General features: G+C 40.5%; 1 protein-coding gene and 1 long non-coding RNA gene across 3 annotated transcripts in view; one reads left to right on the top strand and one right to left on the bottom strand.

Annotated features, from left to right (window-relative positions):
• Window positions 1–4,381, top strand: part of LOC116670299 (uncharacterized) — a 23,234-nt gene extending 18,853 nt beyond the window's left edge. The window contains exon 4 of the long non-coding RNA XR_004326996.1: window positions 4,330–4,381. This is a non-coding gene — a long non-coding RNA (uncharacterized LOC116670299). The remainder of the gene's footprint in view (window positions 1–4,329) is intronic.
• serhl (serine hydrolase like) overlaps window positions 1–5,888 on the bottom strand; it is a 31,462-nt gene that overhangs the window by 5,361 nt on the left and 20,213 nt on the right. The gene's annotated exons all lie outside the window — the stretch shown is intronic.

The raw sequence follows: 5,888 nt of genomic DNA on the forward strand, positions 1-5,888 counted from the left end.
CAAAAACGTTTTTGAAATGATTTCCATCTTCTGTTATTGTCTGTAGGCCTACTGAGAAAAAAATATTTTATGGATTTCACAAATTTCCGTATGACACGTAAACCGTTTGAATCTGAGCATGCGCAACTCACATCTGCACTCGACTGACATCGGGCAGTGACAGCATTAGTTACCTGTGGGTAGCAGGGGTATGAGGCTGTTGAATGTGCCACAGTTGTCAGCCCAGCCGTGCAGGCACAGCACGGGATGACCGTGATCAGGACCCCAGATTTTCCCTCTGATCTCTCCCCATGGGACCGGTGTCGTGCCAATGTACTTATCCCCGCCAGGATCTGTATCCCCTGGCCGCGGGAGCGCGCATGCACACAGAGCGGATATTCTGCTGCCTTTCGAATTGTTTAACTGCTGCACTTTTAATTTACCTCTTAAAGGAACAAATAGCGACGTGGAAGACTCCGCAGGGTTTTCATAGTAACATGGGTCTCAGTTAACTACATAATATAGTGTTTTTGTCTGTTACATTAAGGCGACGTGTGAAGTTTATAGCGTCGTTTTATTATGGACTGAAGGCGTATCCTCCCTGTCCTCTAACGTGATTTCTGTTTTAATTTAATTTAGTTTAATATGGCTTTTCAATTAAACCACTTTTTTTCACCTGTCTACCATATGAGTTACATAGGAGGTACGCAAAATATCAGACCGTTTTTCACCTATATTTTGTGTGTCTGTCCTGTCATCATGGTGTTATTTTTGTGTTACCAGGTCACAGGAACAACCTGACATAATTGAGAGGTCTGCTGTAGTCTTCAAAAGTATACTAGGGGGTACCCAAAATATCAGGCTGTTTTTCACCTGATATTTTGTGTACCCCACCCCTAAACATGCAGAGGGTCTGTCCTGTCATCATATGTGTATTTTGGTGTTTAAAGGTCACAATTAACAACCTGACATAATGGGAGAGGTCTGCTTTTGTCTATCAAAAGTTACATAGGGGGTACCCAAAATATCAGGCCATTTTTCGCCTGATATTTTGTGTATCCCACCCCCTAACATGCAAAGGGTATGTCCTGTCATCATGTGTGTTTAATAGGTCACAATAACAACCTGAAACAATGTATTGTTATAATAATAATGGGTCTGTCCTGTCATCAGGCGTGTTAGTGTGTTTTTTGTTTGTTTTTTATTCACAACAAGTACTTAAAAAGTATAATTATATAAAGTGTTAGAAAACAGACAAGGCTTTACAAAAATAATAATGAACATCCCCTAAAACAAGTATAAAAGAACGGCTGTTAAGGCCCCTAAAAATGCAATTAAAGTGCATAACAATAATAATAATAATATTTATAAGAATAAGTGATTTTAATTGAGCTTCCTGCCTGTCAGGTTGTTTATTGTGACTTATTAAACACACAAAATAACACCCATGATGACAGGACATACCCTTTGCATGTTAGGGGGTGGGATACACAAAAATAGGCGAAAAACAGCCTGATATTTTGGGTACCCCATGTAACTTTTGCTAGACAACAGCGACCTCTCCAAATGTTGTCCGGTTGTTTATTGTGACCTATTAAACACACAAAATAACACCCATGATGACAGGACAGCACCTTTGCATGTTAGGGGGTGGGGTACACAAAATATAGGTGAAAAACGGCCTGATATTTTGGGTACCCCCATGTCACTTTTGCTAGACAACAGCAGACCTCTCCAAATTTTGTCAGGTTGTTATGTGACCTGGTTAACACACAAAAACAAAACATGATGACAGGACAGACACTTGCATAATATGGGGTGGGATACACAAAATCAGGTGAAAAACGGCCTGATTGGGTACCCCCATGTAACTTTTGCTAGACAACAGCAGACCTCTCCAATGTTGTCAGGTTGTTTATTGTGACCTATTAAACAACAAAATAACACATTGATGAGACAGGACAGACACTTTGCATGTCGAGGGGTGGGATACACAAAATATCAGGTGAAAAACGGCCTGATTTTGGGTACCCCCTATGTAACTTTTGCTAGACCACAGCAAACCTCTCCAAATTTTGTCAGGTTGTTCCTTGTGACCTGGTTAACAACAAAATAACACACATGATGACAGGACAGACACTTGCATAATATGGGTGGGATACACAAATATCAGGTGAAAAACGGCCTGATATTTTGGGTACCCCATGTAACTTTTGCTAGACAACAGCAGACCTCTCCCAATGTTGTCAGGTTGTTTATTGTGACCTATTAAACACACAAAATAAACACTATGATGACAGGACAGACACTTTGCATGTCAGGGGTGGATACACAAAAACAGGTGAAAAACGGCCTGATATTTTGGGTACCCCCTATGTAACTTTTGCTAGACAACAGCAAACTCTCCAAATTTGTCAGGTTGTTCCTTGTGGACCGGTTAACACACAAATAACACACATGATGACAGGACAGCCCTTTGCAGTTAGGGGTGGGGTACACAAAATACAGGCGAAAAACAGCCTGATATTTTGGGTACCCCTATGTAACTTTTGCTAGACAACAGCAGACCTCTCCAAATGTTGTCAGGTTGTTTATTGTGACCTATTAAACACACAAAATAACACCCATGATGACAGGACAGACCCTTTGCATGTTAGGGGGTGGGGTACACAAAATATCAGGTGAAAAACGGCCTGATATTTTGGGTACCCCCATGTCACTTTTGCTAGACAACAGCAGACCTCTCCAAATTTTGTCAGGTTGCTTATTGTGACCTGGTTAACACACAAAATAACACACATGATGACAGGACAGACACTTTGCATAATATGGGGTGGGATACACAAAATATCAGGTGAAAAACGGCCTGATATTTTGGGTACCCCCTATGTAACTTTTGCTAGACAACAGCAAACCTCTCCAAATTTTGTCAGGTTGTTCCTTGTGACCTGGTTAACACACAAAATAACACACATGATGACAGGACAGACACTTTGCATAATATGGGGTGGGATACACAAAATATCAGGTGAAAAACGGCCTGATATTTTGGGTACCCCCATGTAACTTTTGCTAGACAACAGCAGACCTCTCCAAATGTTGTCAGGTTGTTTATTGTGACCTATTAAACACACAAAATAACACATATGATGACAGGACAGACACTTTGCATGTCAGGGGGTGGGATACACAAAATATCAGGTGAAAAACGGCCTGATATTTTGGGTACCCCCTATGTAACTTTTGCTAGACAACAGCAAACCTCTCCAAATTTTGTCAGGTTGTTCCTTGTGACCTGGTTAACACACAAAATAACACACATGATGACAGGACAGACCCTTTGCATGTTAGGGGGTGGGGTACACAAAATATCAGGCGAAAAACGGCCTGATATTTTGGGTACCCCCATGTAACTTTTGCTAGACAACAGCAGACCTCTCCAAATGTTGTCAGGTTGTTTATTGTGACCTATTAAACACACAAAATAACACCCATGATGACAGGACATACCCTTTGCATGTTAGGGGTGGGATACACAAAATCAGGTGAAAAACGGCCTGATATTTGGGTACCCCTATGAACTTTTGCTAGACAACAGCAAAAACCTCCAAATTGTCAGGTTGTTCCTTGTGACCTGGTAACACACAAAATAAACACACATGATGACAGGACAGACCCTTTGCATGTTAGGGGGTGGGGTACACAAAATATCAGGCGAAAAAACGGCCTGATATTTTGGGTACCCCAGTAACTTTTGCTAGACAACAGCAGACCTCTCCACAATGTTGTCAGGTTGTTTATTGTGACCTATTAAACACACAAAATAACACACATGATACAGGACAGATACTGCATGTCAGGGGGGGGATACACAAAATATCAGTGAAAAACGGCCTGATATTTTGGGTACCCCCTATGTAACTTTTGCTAGACAACAGCAAACCTCTCCAAATGTTGTCAGGTGTTTATTTGTGACCTATTAAACACAAAAATAACACATATCATAGACAGGACAGACCCTCTGCATGTTAGGGGGTGGGGTACACAAAATATCAGGTGAAAAACAGCCTGATATTTTGGGTACCCCTATGTAACTTGATAGACTACAGCAGACCTCTCAAATTATGTCAGGTTGTTCCTTGTGACCTGGTTAACACAAAAAATAACACCCATGATGACAGGACAGACCACACAATAATAGGTGAAAAACGGTCTGATATTTTGCGTACCTCCTATGTAACTCATATGGTAGACAGGTGAAAAAAAAAATGTTTAATTGAAAAGCCATATTAAACTAAATTAAATTAAAACAGAAATCACGTTAGAGGACAGGGAGGATACGCCTATCAGTCCATAATAGTAAACGACGCTATAAACAATTCACACGTCGCCTTAATGTAACAGACAAAAAACGTATTTATGTAGTTAACTGAGACCTGTTTACTATGGAAAACCCTGCGGAGTCTTCCACGTCGCTTTGTTCCATTTAAGAGGTAATTAAAAGTGCAGCAGTTAAACATTTCGAAAGGCTCAGCAGAATATCCGCTCTGGGCAAATGCGCCGCGCCCGCGGCCAGGGGATACAGATCCTGGCGGGGATAAGTACATTGGCACGACACCTGGACACAGAGCTCTGAAACTGGACCAGTTATACAGTCAGCAGGTCAAACACGATAATTACTGAGAATTAACAGCTCAAAAACGTAAAATTAACACCTCTTATTATATTTCAACCGGGAGCAGGAAACTACTTAACTAATTTCACACGATCGAACTACATGAAAATAAGTGTGCATCTCATGCACAAAGAGAAATGAACAACAGCACCATTACTGGTTTAACGGTAACGTTATGGGCTTAAAAAAGAAAACAAGTGCTGAATGTTGAAATCCCAAACGAGTAAATAATTGGATAGCAGTGATTTTAACTGCTGTAGATCTCTGACTGACTGTGCCTATACTAATTATTAAAGTTTCCATCTGACTTTGTTACCTTCTTTAGCCATTGTAGTTGACGTTACAGTGTTCATCGCCTCGTAAAGTTTGCAGTAGCGCTCGCAATGCTACTACTTCATCTCTAAACAAACAAACCGTAACACGTAACTTGCGCGTCCTCTGCTGCATCAGAACAATCTAACGCAGCACAGTGGCATGCTTTTTTCCCCTCAGTTTGGTCTTTTGGGCAGCGCCGCTATAAGTGGACAGTTGATATTTTCACCTGTGTCTACTATCTTCCAAACTGCCAATAGACTTTTAGGAATAGTAGGCCTATGTCATTTATCAACCCAATGCATTAGAATAACTCAGTCACCTGTAATCATACACATCACACTAAGATGCCTGAAGAAGATGCACGCGTTGGTGTCTGACTGATCTGTATCCTCTACTCGGTCAAACATGCAATGGGGTTTCGAAATTTTTGGGCACCCCGGGTAAAAAATTGTATTAATGTGCATAAAGAAGCCAAGAAAAGACGGAAAAATCTCCAAAAAGCATCAAATGACAGATTAGACATTCGTATAATATGTCACAAAAAGTTAGATTTTATTTCCATCATTTACTCTTTCAAAATAACACAAAACAAAAAAAATGGTGTCTACAAAAGTTTGGACACCCTGCAGTTTGTAGCATGCACCGCCCCCTTTGGAAAGCTGAGACCTGACAGCGTCATGGATTGTTCTCGATCATCGTCTAGAAAGACCAGGTGATGTCAATCTTAACCCTTGTATGGTATTCGGGTCTAATTGAAGAAAAAAGGAAGTTACATTTTTTCTACCTGTAAATCAACGGCCTTACCTTATTTCCTTTGATAAACATGTATTCCTGACTCAATTCAGAACGTTATTCTGGATATGACACTTATGTTTTTTTCCATAATGAATTTTTAACATGAATTATAACCTTATGACAA

This window comes from Etheostoma spectabile, chromosome 2 (genome assembly GCF_008692095.1).
Source record: "Etheostoma spectabile isolate EspeVRDwgs_2016 chromosome 2, UIUC_Espe_1.0, whole genome shotgun sequence".
NCBI classification, from domain to species: Eukaryota; Metazoa; Chordata; class Actinopteri; order Perciformes; family Percidae; genus Etheostoma; species Etheostoma spectabile.